Consider the following 15,408-nt stretch of genomic DNA (forward strand, 5'->3'; position numbering starts at 1 on the left):
TATCGAGTTATTTTCAAATATATGATAAAAGTATTTATCTTGGAACTTGTTTTCATTCTACAGGTTGTCAAAAAAAAAAAAAAACATTTTCTTATGATTACATAGCACAAAAGGCATTATTTTGTAAACTGAAAGAAAACTCAATTACAGAGTTTTAAAATAAAAGATCGCTCTCGTACTATAAAACAGATCATCGTACTTTCTTTCTGGCTATAATACAAAATCCGAAAATTAATTTCCTTTATAAAATTATCGGAATCCCTTAAAGTCTAAGGTTAAATGTTTTAATCACTCTAAAAAATTATGTTTTTATAAATAAGTCGTAATAATTAAATTAAATCACATAATTTTCCAAATATAATTGAAAAGTCTTACAAATGAATTATAATCCTATCTTAACATTTCCTTGTTTTATTAAAAATCTAGACCAATCTTTTTCTACTATTTAACGATCCAAGATGATGGAAGACCCCGATAGTACCTTAACTAATTTTAATAGGCGGCAATGATAAAGAAAAATATTTGCATCATTTTGATATTAATAAATGACAAACAACAAACAATCTGCATATTGTACAACGTGGTGTAATTTACTTGATTTTCTGTTTCATTTTATTTTTAAATTTGTCCCATTTAAAGGTTCATCAAATTTTCATTCATAGTTCTGACCATCATAGTAATTTGATAGTTTAATACATAGGAGACTTCAATAATTTTATTTGCAATTTGTTGAGTAGTACTGTGCATGCGCATTCTCCATCAATAACAACAATATTAATCAATTTTATTGCACTTATTTAATATAGTGTTTACTAGTATATCAATTAGTGTAAAAAAAGAACTACTTCGATTAACACTGTTAGGTATTGTTGAAAGGTATGCATTTAGGCTTAGAAGTTAGTTCATCAAAAGTCCTTCCTTTCACTACTAAGAAAAAAGAAACCGAAAATTTTGAAACTTAAAATATTTGAAAATGTACATATCTTGTATACATCGATAGCATGTTCTTCCAATTTCTATGTAAATAAACATAATCTCGAAACAATTACTTCATTGGCTTTTAGAGTTGAACAACGAACAAGGAATGGTTGATAAAGAAATATTTCTAAATCGCGTTTCAATTATCAAGTAAGGAAACACTATCCCTTCAACTATTTGAAAAAAATACAACCTTTTTTATTGCAACTTTTTGGGCAATGGGATTTTGTTTTGATTGATATATTGTACATTTTTTAGTCAAGCAGTTGCATTGCAATAATTTTATAGTCGTCCTGCAGAGATCATAATCAACTAGTTAAATATCAAATCAGCAGCTATTTATTATTGCTCTTTCTTATGTCAAATTATTTGTCTTTTCTTAAAAGTACCGACTCAACAAAATGTGACAGATTTTTGATTGGCTAGTATATTGTTTTTTTTACCGTAACAAGTGCTTTGTTTTAAGTTACTATTATAAAAAAAATGTAAGATCAAACTATCACCCATCATCTACTAGTCTAATTAATATATAGCTCAAATCTGGGAAATATGACAAACGAGAATGTATTAATTCACCTCTTCTCTGTTTCTTATTCACCGGAAATAAATTTTCACATTTTAACTATTAATATGCTATACTTGTGTGGACGAGACGCACGTCTGGCGTATTGAATTTTAAGCCTAGTACCTTTTGTTAGCTATTATTCGTGTGTTTCTTTGTCCTATATGTTCTCCCATTTATTTGTATTGTGGTCCTGTCATGTGATGTTGTCGTTTTGGTGTTGTGTTTGACGTTGCCATAAAAATGGGAGGTTTGGCATGCCACAAAACCAGGTTCAACCCACCATTTTTTTCTTAAAATGTCCTGTACCAAGTCAGGAATATGGCCATTGTTATATTATAGTTCGTTTCTGTGTGTGTTACATTTTAATGTTGTGTTTTTTGTTGTGTCGTTGTTCTCCTCTTATATTTGATGCGTTTCCCTCAGTTTTAGTTTGTAACCCGGATTTGTTTTTATCTCTATCGATTTATGAGTTTCGATCAGCGGTATACTACTGTTGCCTTTATCTATATCTAAAATATCACATTTAGGATGTGAAGAACGTCTTCATTCCCTCTACAATTGTGTAAACAATTTGATTGGTGGTTACAGTGTCTCTGTTTTTCGACATTTTGATCCAGTCATACATTTCTATGGCAACTATTGTATATTAATGGGTTTTTATACTATGGATTCACTAATTTATGTGGGTACCCTTTTTTTTCTAAGATTGAAGACAAATTGTATTTCCCTGGAATTTATCTGAATTTCAGATAATAGTAAATATTTTTTTTTACCGTCCACTACAAACTTCGCAGCGTCTGAAAAGACCATTTTTTGTGCTCGAGCACAGATTTTACTTGACAAGACTCGTCATAATCTCGACAGTACTTACCTGTACTTAACTGTACTCGACTTTGGTCTCGACTTTACTTTATAAGTCTGATTAAGTAATCGATAATTTTGGTTTTTCAAACGTTTAGTTTTTTTCGAATGTAAAATCTTATAATATCAATAGTATTTCAACGTTATTACAGTCTGAACGTTGGGCATACTAAACGATTAGTGTTGAGCTAAAATCACTTAAATTTGAAATACTTCATTTCTGTATGCCAAAAAAGGTTAACATATATCAACAAATTGCACGAAACGAAGAACCCTACGAGAACAGTGGTACCCCACGAAAGAAAATAAAGTCATAGTGTGTTATAAAATAAGTTGATATGAATTACTTTTTTGTATTGAATTATTGGCATGTCTTTTTCAATAATTACTTAATTTTATTGGCGGGTTAAAAACTAGTTTTGTATAGTCTCAATTACAGTAAACGCTTGTCGTTGCAAGTTTCCAGAAGTAATAAAAAGAAGATCAACAAAAAAATAAACCTTATGGTAATACAAAAACCAATATGAAATATTCTTTTTGTTTTATAGAAGATCCATAAAATTTCTTTTTTATCATTGATTTGATATTTATTGAGATTTATAAACATGTTTTGTACAGTCTCAATAGCAGTGCACCTTGAGTATCTGCTATAAATAACCAGACGTAATTTAAGTAGAGAACAAAAGAATAAGCCGTATTGTCTTGGGTTAACAAGTTGCATTATTCAAATCAATGCGTTTGCTTGTTTCTCCTTTTTGGAAACTGATGGGTGTTGTAAAGCTGCAATTGATATTCTTAATGTTTTTCAGCTTATTTCAAGATGTTGTTTTATGTTAAGCATCTGCATTTGGTAACGTTGTCTTAGCAATGAAAATCTAATTTCGTTGGAAGACTGGGACTTTATACTCTGTAAAATGGAGATAGGTTAACATCCAAATCAAGAAAAAGATAATAAGCAATAGAGAAGGAAAAGTCGTTCCGTTTATTATAATATTTGTTTTTGTAAATTGTATGTTGTGCGATAAACGCTGAAGCCATTAAAAACGTTAAGTCAATATGCTATCAATATATTTATTTTACAATTATGGCTAGTTAAATTTTTTTAGTTTTAAAATCGATTACAGATATTGACAGTATTTGCTATTAAATATGACATAACATTATAGTCCTAGTGTTAAACTTGCAAATCAAAATATTTGTTATGACGATCAACCATGTACAATTTTTATATCAAGGTCTAAAAAGGTCACCGCTAACCATTAATGATGATAAACGACGACAGAGTTACATTTCATCATTTTCTACAGATTTAATCATGATTGTTTACAAAGAAGATATAGATAACTTAATATCAGCAGATGTTAATCTTAATATCTGTCACGTGATTGTTTGTTGTAGCTTAACGAAGTTTTCCCATAAATTTTGATTCGAAACAAACGAAGAGATATATATCTGTAATGAGAGAAACACTGTAGTCGCCGTTGAAATACATTTCACTTGGCGTTAAACGTTATGGTCTTATCTCCTAAGACCTGAATGATTATAAAAAAAAACTAATTTTGATATTAATAAATGACAAACAACAAACAATCTGCTAATTGTACAACTTGGTGTAATTTACTTGATTTTCTATGTCATGTTATTTTTAAATTTGTCCCATTTAAAGGTTCATCAAATTTTCATTCATAGTTCTAACCATCATAGTAATTTGATAGTTTAATACATAGGAGACTTCAATAATTTTATTTGCAATTTGTTGAGTAGTACTGTGCATGCGCATTCTCCATCAATAACAACAATAATAAATAAATTTTATTGCACTTATTTAATATAGTGTTTACTAGTATATCAATTAGTGTAAAAAAACAACTACTTCGATTAACACTGTTAGGTATTGTTGAAAGGTATGCATTTAGGCTTAGAAGTTAGTTCATCAAAAGTCCTTCCTTCCACTACTAAGAAAAAAGAAACCGAAAATTTTGAAACTTAAAATATTTGAAAATGTACATATCTTGTATACATCGATAGCATGTTCTTCCAATTTCTATGTAAATAAACATAATCTCGAAACAATTACTTCATTGGCTTTAAGGGTTGAACAACGAACAAGGAATGGTTGATAAAGAAATATTTCTAAATCGCGTTTCAATTATCAAGTAAGGAAACACTATCCCTTCAACTATTTGAAAAAAATACAACCTTTTTTATTGCAACTTTTTGGGCAATGGGATTTTGTTTTGATTGATATATTGTACATTTTTTAGTCAAGCAGTTGCATTGCAATAATTTTATAGTCGTCCTGCAGAGATCATAATCAACTAGTTAAATATCAAATCAGCAGCTATTTATTCTTGCTCTTTCTTATGTCAAATTATTTGTCTTTTCTTAAAAATACCGACTCAACAAAATGTGACAGATTTTTGATTGGCTAGTATATTGTTTTTTTTACCGTAACAAGTGCTTTGTTTTAAGTTACTATTATAAAAAAAAATGTAAGATCAAACTATCACCCATCATCTACTAGTCTAATTAATATATAGCTCAAATCTGGGAAATATGACAAACGAGAATGTATTAATTCACCTCTTCTCTGTTTCTTATTCACCGGAAATAAATTTTCACATTTTAACTATTAATATGCTTTACTTGTGTGGACGAGACGCACGTCTGGCGTATTGAACTTTAAGCCTAGTACCTTTTGTTAGCTATTATTCGTGTGTTTCTTTGTCCTATATGTTCTCCCATTTATTTGTATTGTGGTCCTGTCATGTGATGTTGTCGTTTTGGTGTTGTGTTTGACGTTGCCATAAAAGCGGGAGGTTTGGCTTGCCATAAAACCAGGTTCAAGCCACCATTGTTTTCTTAAAATGTCCTGTACCAAGTCAGGAATATGGCCATTGTTATATTATAGTTCGTTTCTGTGTGTGTTACATTTTAATGTTGTGTTTTTGTTGTCGTTGTTCTCCTCTTATATTTGATGCGTTTCCCTCAGTTTTAGTTTGTAACACGGATTTGTTTTTATTTCTATCGATTTATGAGTTTCGATCAGCGGTATACTACTGTTGCCTTTATCTATATCTAAAATATCACATTTAGGATGTGAAGAACGTCTTCATTCCCTCTACAATTGTGTAAACAATTTGATTGGTGGTTACAGTGTCTCTGTTTTTCGACATTTTGATCCAGTCATACATTTCTATGGCAACTATTGTATATTAATGGGTTTTTATACTATGGATTCACTAATTTTTGTGGGTACCCTTTTTTTCTAAGATTGAAGACAAATTGTATTTTCCTGGAATTTATCTGAAATTTCAGATAATAGTAAATATTTTTTTTTTACCGTCCACTACAAACTTCGCAGCGTCTGAAAAGACCATTTTTTGTGCTCGACCAGTAAGGGCAGATTTTACTTGACAAGACTCGTCATAATCTCGACAGTACTTACCTGTACTTAACTGTACTCGACTTTGGTCTCGACTTTACTTTATAAGTCTGATTAAGTAATCGATAATTTTGGTATAGTCTGAATATGGTCTCAACCAGTCTCGACCAGTCTCGGCTCAGTCTTGACCAGTCTCGACCTGTCTCGACCTGTCTCGACTCAGTCTTGGCCTTTAAATTAAGTGTAGACTGGTCTGAATCAGCCCATTTATCTCAATTATGTATTGATCTTACAAAATTCCAGGTTATTTGGTAGTTTGGTTCATTGCTGTCAAATTAAAATATTTAACTAATAGGCAAAGCTAGACTGTTCAGTTCTGATTAAATTCAGATAGTCACCTTTAATTATTACTATAATTTGTTCAAATCAACTTGGATTTTCAAACTGTACAGCTATCTCAATTATAAATTGAGCTTACAGAATGCCAGGTTGTTTGGTAGTTTGGTGTTTTGCTGTCAAATTTAAGGATTTAATTAATAGGTAAAAAAGCTAGAATTTTTAGTTCGGACTTAATTCAGATCGTCATCTTCAAATTTTTTATAACTTTTCCAAATCAACTTGAATTTTCTTAAACGGTACAGCTTCCTCAATTATATATTGATCTTATTGATTTTGAAAGATCAATATATAATTGAGATAGATAGGCTGATTCAAACCAGTCTAGACTTAATTTAAAGGTCGAGACTGAGTCCAGACAGGTCGAGACTGGTCAAGACTGAGCCGAGACTGGTCAAGACTGAGCCGAGACTGGTCGTGACTGTCGACACCATATTCAGACTATACCAAAATTATCAAGTACTTAATCAGACTTATTAAGTACAGTTGAGACCAAAGTCGAGTACAGTTAAGTACTGTCGAGATTATGTCGAGTCTTGTCAAGTAAAATCTGTGCTCGACCTTACTGTTCGAGCACAAAATATAGTCTTTTCAGACTGTGAGCAGTTTGTAGTGGTCTCGTCACAATACATGCTACTGTGACGTCTCAAAAAAGTCCTTTTTTATGTGTTTTCGTGAAATAAAATACAGATTTTGGTCATTTTTGCATAGTTTTTTTACCTGCAAATATAGAGCGCATGTAAGTACCAACTAAATTATATACCACAATGTTTGTAAACAACACCTTCGATGTAAATATATTTGTACTTTCAAACGTTTAGTTTTTTTCGAATGTAAAATCTTATAATATCAATAGTATTTCAACGTTATTACAGTCTGAACGTTGGGCATACTAAACGATTAATGTTGAGCTAAAATCACTTAAATTTGAAATACTTCATTTCTGTATGCCAAAAAAAGGTTAACATATATCAACAAATTGCACGAAACGAAGAACCCTACGAGAACAGTGGTACCCCACGAATGAAAATAAAGTCGTAGTGTGTTATAAAATAAGTTGATATGAATTACTTTTTTGTATTGAATTATTGGCATGTCTTTTTCAATATTTACTTAATTTTATTGGCGGGTTAAAAACTAGTTTTGTATAGTCTCAATCACAGGAAACGCTTGTCGTTGCAAGTTACCAGAAGTAATAAAAAGAAGACCAACAAAAAAATAAATCTTATGGTAATACAAAAACCAATATGAAATATTCTTTTTGTTTTATAGAAGATCCATAAAATTTCTTTTTTATCATTGATTTGATATTTATTGAGATTTATAAACATGTTTTGTACAGTCTCAATTGCAGTGCACCTCAAGTATCTGCTATAAATAACCAGACGTAACTTAAGTAGAGAACAAAAGAATAAGTCGTATTGTCTTGGGTTTATAAGTTGCATTATTCAAATCAATGCGTTTGCTTGTTTCTCCTTTTTGGAAACTGATGGGTGTTGTAAATTTGCAATTTATATTCTTAATGTTTTTTCAGCTTATTTCAAGATGTTAAGTTATGTTTAGCATCTGCATATGCTAACGTTGTTTTAGTAATGAAAATCTAATTTCGTTGGAAGACTGGGACTTTATACTCTGTAAAATGGAGATAGATTCACATCCAAATCAAGAAAAAGATAATAAGCAATAGAAAAAATTATTTAAAATATTTGTTTTTGTAAATTGTATGTTATGCGATAAACGCTGAAGCCATTAAAAACGTTAAGTCAATATGCTATCAATATATTTATTTTACAATTATGCCTAGTTTAATTTTTTTAGTTTTAAAATCGATTACAGATATTGACAGTATTTGCTATTAAATATGAAATAACATTATAGTCCTAGTATACTTGCAAATCAAAATATTTGTTATGACGATCAACCATGTACAATTTTTATATCAAGGTCTAAAAAGGTCACCGCTAACCATTAATGATGATAAACGACGACAGAGTTGCATTTCATCATTTTCTACAGATTTAATCATGATTGTTTACAAAGAAGATATAGATAACTTAATATCAGCAGATGTTAATCTTAATATCTGTCACGTGATTGTTTGTTGTAGCTTAACGAAGTTTTCCCATAAATTTTGATTCGAAACAAACGAAGAGATATATATCTGTAATGAGAGAAACACAGTTAGTCAGCGTTGAAATACCTTTCACTTGGCGTTAAACGTTATGGTCTTATCTCCTAAGACCTAAATGATTATAAAAAAAAACTTTAAACCTGAAGGAAATCTCTTTTTGTCTCTTTTTTTACTACCGGAAATTTGCAGTTATTGAGTGTTTACTGTAATTGAGACTATTCAAAACTGTTTTTTTTTAAATCGCAATTAAAATTAAGTAAATATTCAAAAAGACATGTCAATAATTCAATGCAAAAAAAAACTTCAATCATATAAACTTATTTCAGACCTTTATCATCACACCGTGATTTAACGTGAACAAATGAAAATCTTTTAAAACTACGAATTGAGTTTAATTGTAATATTTTGATCTTAAATAAGTTAGATATATTAATTGCTGAGAATTATGATCATAGTTCTCACTGAAACAAAACATATTTAATCTAGATTAATTCAAGAACTTTAGTTGAAACAATAAAGTCATGCATTTAATGTTCTTGGGTTTTTCACTTTACATACTTAATTCATCGAGAATTCTGAACTTTTAACAAGACGTTTTAAAGCAAGGCCTCATGTCCAAAGTCTCAGCAATGGCAATTCGTTACAAAAGTTTTCAAAGGGCTTTGAAAATGGAGATATAAAATGAAAGTCTGCATCTGTTTAGAACACAATAATATTTAGATCACCTGTTTATAACAATTATCGATAACGTTTATTGATTAATTGTACATGTTAGAATGCCACGAATTTAATACTTCAATATCTTTTTCTTCTTTTGTTTCAGCGGAAATATTTCCTTTCATCATCAATAATAAAACAACTAAACGTCAGTATTAAAGGAAAGGAAAAAGCTGATATCTACAATTTTACTATGGATACCCGAGGGTTAATGCAACAGTATATGATATAACAACAACACAGGTGACAGCAAAATGCTAATCACGAAAATATGAGTAAACGAAAAAATAATTCAGTCACTATTTATATAACTTTCGATTGCGCGTCTTTAAAACATAATTTAGTCTTGAAACATTTCCCACTGGATATTAAGCATTCACCAACCAATCAATATTTTGTATGATATCAAACTGAATGTTTTTCCATAGGTTATGTCTATTATAGGTGACCGTATGGCCATCAATATGAATAAAACCAGTACCGCGTAACAAGCTATAAAAGGCTCTGAAATAACACAATTAAATAAATTCAAAAAGGAAAATAAACGGTCTTTTAATGTTATATTGTATGTCTATTTCATTAAATAACGTATGCAAATTTACAATTAATTTTTTTCGATAGAATTTTTAACATTTAACAGTGGCGAAGCTAAGCCATTTTTAAGTGTACGCCCGAACCTCGGCGAGGAGTTTGAGGGTCCCCAGCAGGTACAGGGCAAGGGAACTTCCAGCAGGGGTCCGACGGAATCTAACGATTTATTGAGAGAGATATACCATTTCTGTCATTAAAACACATCAATAGCAACATACTTTAGAGTCTAATTTCTTGATTTGTTCATGTATAATTTATTCATAGTGTTGATTTGGAATCTAATGGCCAATATTTGTTACTATGAAATATGTTTAAAAGGAGATGTGGGGTAAAACAATCAATCGACCAAAGATCCAAACCTTTCGAAATATAAAAAAAGCAAGTCTACATTTTCAATGGTGTCGTTCTTTTGATTATTATGACTTAATCCAGTTTTCTCCCCCTTTTATGCGCAAATTTCGTTAATGGACAAGTACATGCAATAAAAAATTTCCATAGATGGTCAGGTGTGATATGAACATACTCAAAGGGTTCCATGGAATCCTGTGTCTCCCCTGGGATTGCTGCTGTCGGTTAAACTTTAAAAAGTGAATCATTTATCAGTCAAATACAGGATTTAAAAGAAATCAAACTGTTCTTTAAATGTTTTTTCTTGATCATGGAAGATAAGCTTCTGTCCAAGTTTCATAACAATCTATGAAAGTTTACAAATGTAGCAGGTGAAAAATATTTAATCCAAGACCGTCTATTAATTGCCCCAAAAAATTGGTAAAATACTGAAAAATGAAAAAAAAATAAAAATTTTAGACTGAAATTTGCAGACTGTTATAAAAGTCTTGAACTCATGTAAAAATAAAGGAATATATCTCCCCATACAAAGCTCTGATTCTTTCTCCGGAATTGGCTATACTTTAGGTAAGTTTTATTTTGATCAGTTCTTCCAATGTTTTTATTAGGTTTTGGATTTTCAAATATTTCGGCCTCGAGCATCACTGATGAGACATTAATTGTCGAAATGCTCATCTGGTGCAAAAAAAATTGGTACAGTTGGTGTTACCATTTTTACATAATATTCGATGAAGTTTTGACAAAATAATTGATGCGTAACAAACGGTATCTACTTGTTAATTAATAAAAACAATGTTCTTTTCAGTAAAATGCGGAAAAATTAAAAGTAAATTTTCATAATTATGCTCTGGATACTCTTTTGATCATAAAAAAGTTTCTGCCTATATTCCGTAAAATTTCATGAAGGTTTGACAAATTCATTGATGTTTTAAAAAAAATTTAACCACAGGCTGGACATAAATATTGACGACGCCAACGCCGATTACGGAATCTAGGATCGCTATGTCTCGCAGGCTCGACAAAACCGCATATCGTATCTCAGCAGATAATGAACTGCTTTAAACTATAGGAAAGGGAGGATAATTCACAGTAGATTCAGATTTTGACAGAAAACGAACAAATAAATAATATGATACCATTTGATTAAAAAGTAAATTTCGTCCGACTGTTATCTTCAATTACAAGTCAGTGGAGAAAGAACTTCAAGGCTCATGTGCTTTTAGCCTGATCTTTTAATTTATTTAGATTAAAATATTTTTTCTACAAAATTCATGTGAACGCCCGGGCGTTTTGACGTAAACGTAGCTACGCGCCTGTTTAATTGGTTATATCAAGGATTTGTATAGAAAGAAGAATTGGAATCTCGTGGACTTTTGCATAGAAAGTATTATAATGTGTTATGCAGCGCGAGATTTAGTGTGATTACCCATGGTTCGAAGATGCTCAGCGTGCCTTGATTAATAGCGGATATCTGCATCGCCTACAATCTCCGGCGAAGAGATCATATCCGTTCCGTTCAATACTACGTGACACTACACTCAATATGACCTCTGCAATACCCTTTTGCGTACTTTTTTATTCCAATCTCTAACTAAAAGATGATTGTAAGTTTGATTTCTATTTTTAAAAAAATTTCTAAAAAAAAAAACCCAAATAATTATATGTTTTTGAGAATTTGTGTGATAATAGTCATGAAGGCGATCGCTGTTTTTTCTGTTCAAGATTACATCAGTCCAGAAATGTAAACATTACGGCAAGGTACTATTTTCTTGATGTTGTGGTCTTTTTCTGTAGATATTTACAATTTAATGCAATGTTCACATCATTTTCAACGAATGTACATGCTAAACCATTGTTTGCAAGTCTACTTCTTCTTGATAGCATAATATTAAAAGTCATCACGAATAGCTGACTATAGGCATAGGCTAACAGCAAGGCCTGTAAAAAATTAAACGATCTCTTCTGCATTCAGACCAAAGAATAGTTATATGACGAAATATATTTCTTAAACACACTAAAAGAAATATAAAAAAATCACCTGCATTATTTTAACAGCGAATACTATACGAACCCTAGGTTATATAAGGAAAGAATAATTGTTGTAACCGGAAAAGTGTGTAAGTCATAAAACCTTTGCAGTCGTGCTTTCTGGCATGTAGTTATCCCGTATTTATTCATTCCGCCTGTAAAGATATAATGATTAGTACGGAGCGGGGGCGAGGCGTCATATAATTCAAAAATGTTCTTAAACAGATTTTAGTCTTTGCGATTCGATTTGAACTTTAAAAAATCTGTTTCAAAATGGGTGTGATTTCTATCTAACCAATGATACATATTAATCTTTAATATTTTTCATTATGGAAAATCGCTGTTTGAGGATTTGTTTGCATGTGTACGAATTCCAAAAAAAAACCTCACTTCGCCCTATCTATAAATAATGCAAAATAATTTTTCTTAGCCATACAAAATTTGTCAAGGAAAATATATTCTGAGTTTCTGGTTTTAATTTTAACAGATGTCTAATGAATGTTATTAACATTTCAGTAAAGGGTTTATCTGAGCAGTCAACCGAAACGTATTGTCACATTATAAATACCCATGAATACACAGTGCAACGCTGTGGCAGTTTTATCCATGGAAATAAAATGAAAAAAAAAATGTAAATACAAAATTAATAAAACAAGGGAGTTAGATGTTTAGCAATATCAGAAAGACAACCATAACCTTGGACAAAATGCCGCCAAATAAAATAACGTCCACAGGTAAATAAAAATAATTTTGTTGTAAGGTACACATGGAGTACGGAAATAACAAAAGTGAAATATCGAATACACAATCAAATCTCTAACGTATCCACGTTTGCAGTAATTTTTTCATTGGCAGGTTTCTGAATGCATTTGATTGGACATCAGTTTAAAATAGGCGTGGCAATCTATCACTTTTATCCAATCAGCTGTCTTATTAAATAAAGCTGCGTGCGATGATGCTAGAACACTGTCAATATTTTTTTTGTATAATGAATTGTACACCAAAAGGATGTTGTTGCTACTGTCGGCTTGTCATATAAAAAAAAAAACATCGCTTATATATATTAAGAGTAAAAAAGTGTTGAAAAAGAAATATTATTTTTGTATAATGAATTGTACACCAAAAGGATGTTGTTGCTACTGTCGGCTTGTCAAATAAAAAAAAAGACAACGCTTGTATATATTAAGAGTAAAAAAGTGTTGAAAAAGAAATATTACTATACATTTGATGGACATTTAGACTAATTCACTAGCTGTGATAGACAGAAGAAGAAATAACGCCGAGTGTAGCGAGGATAAAACAAATTTGATAATTTTTTTGCTAAAAATGATATATTTTCCAATCAAAGGTGAAGCGTACGCCCTGTTCGCACCCCTGAATCCGCCACTGACCTAGCAATTACGACATCAATAATCAATTAACAACGTTATAAAAAAAAAATGAAAAAAATGAAATAGAAAGCGTGTTTTGTATTCCTTAAACTGGGAACATTTTATGATATTTTGTGGACAATGTAAATCTTAAATTAGTGTTTCAAATTCAAACAAGATAATAAAAATGTAATTTCTGCCATAAAATACACGTATTTTAGAATCACCAAATAATTGAAATCGGATTTGGATTAGTTTTGTGCTAAATGGAATTTATTTAGACTTTTTTAATATTTATTCCTTTATAGTGACTATTTTGGATCGAATTGCATGAGGTTCATATTTAAGTATATGCAAAAGTCTTAGATACATGATTTTTTTCATTAGTTGTTATTGGCTTTGAACTAGCTGTCCGTAACTGCAAATACTCTCAGATCTGTACTTAGTGTCTTTTTGTTTTTGTGATGTATAAGTACCCGTCCACGTCCACTTTGTATTTTTGTTAGATTTATTTCTATTTGTATCCATCTGATGAGTTAAGCCTTTTTCAACTGATTTTTATAGTTTGTTCTTATGTTGTACTGTTACACCACTGTCCCAGGTTACGGGGAGGGTTGAGCGCTCACAGACTTGTTTAACCCCGCCACATTCTTTATGTGCCTGTCCCAAGTCAGGAGTCTGTAGTTCAGTGGTTGTCGTTGGTTCATGTCTGTCATATTTGTTTTTCGTAAACTGTTATAAATTAGGCCGTTAGTTTTCTTTATTGAATTGTTTCATATTTTTCATTTCGGGGCCTTTTATAGCCGACCATACAGTATGGGATTTTCTTATTGTTGAAGGCCGTACGGTTGCCTATATTTGCTTACATCCACTTCATTTGAACTTTGGTGGATAGTTGTCTCATTGGCAATCATACCACATCTCCTTATATTTTAAAAAACAGGAAAAAAATATAGGTTGCAAATCAACCTGGATTCGTTTGGATGTGACTTGTCTTTAAAATTAATACGGTTGAAATATTGTGGGAGGACGGGGATGTTAAAGACTGAAAAGTTAAACTTTTTTTCTGTTAACTATGTACTATGAATTTAGGGACATCTCTCAACGATTTATCTTCCAATGAGTATACTGATGGCTTGAGGGAAAGAAAAGCAATTAATCTATACTCAATAACCTTTTGATTTTCCATTTGATTAGGGACTTTCCTTTTTGAATTTTCCTCGGAGTTCAGCTGGGCCCGTATGCATAAAACATCTTAACTTAAGTGTTCCTTAAACTTAGATTTCACTAAGAATTCACTTAGTTAAGTAAAATTCTTAAGTCGTATGTATAAACTTACTTAAGTCTTCACTTAACTAAGGAATACTTAAATCGGAACCTTTGTAAAACAATTCAATAGTACGTAACATAGTACAATGTTGAAACAGATGAAAAATTGGCGAATAAGAGAAAAGGTTGACGTTTTGATGGATGAGCATGGGAAGAAAAAAACAATATTTGTAATCCAAAACTTTACCCTACCTAATCTTTAATTCATATTAGATGGATGTAATATTTTCTGGAGACAACAATATGTTTTAAACTGTAACAAAACATGATAAAGGTTTCAATGGTGTAGCACCACTGTAGCATTGTAAGCATGTGCTTACAAATGATTTTATATTTTTTTTTTCAATAAGAATTTTACTATAATCGTTCAGCTTCTTATGGGCTGCCGTCTCCCCTTCCAGACCCCCTGCTTACATTTTCTTTTAGGGTTTTAAAAATATATTTCGATTTGAAATAAACATTTTTATCACTTACCTTTTACAACAACAAAAAAGGGGGGTAGGATAAATTTTCCACGAATCCATATAAAATCTAGGGCATTTTTCAAAAGTCCTACAATCTTTACTAAACACATTATTAGATTCATATGTTTACGGTAAGGTATTATCAACATCTAAGCGTACTTAGCAATATTTTCGTTAACAGCAATATATCACTGAATATATAAGGAAATATAATTTAATACGGTTTAGGTCTCATAAATACGTTA

General features: G+C 30.9%; 1 protein-coding gene across 4 annotated transcripts in view; it reads right to left on the reverse strand.

The window, feature by feature from the left end:
* LOC127719662 (beta-1,3-galactosyltransferase 5-like) overlaps positions 1 to 15,408 on the reverse strand; it is a 115,538-nt gene that overhangs the window by 18,518 nt on the left and 81,612 nt on the right. The gene's annotated exons all lie outside the window — the stretch shown is intronic.

This window comes from Mytilus californianus, unplaced genomic scaffold (assembly GCF_021869535.1).
Source record: "Mytilus californianus isolate M0D057914Y unplaced genomic scaffold, xbMytCali1.0.p SCAF_11, whole genome shotgun sequence".
Classification (NCBI taxonomy): Eukaryota; Metazoa; Mollusca; class Bivalvia; order Mytilida; family Mytilidae; genus Mytilus; species Mytilus californianus.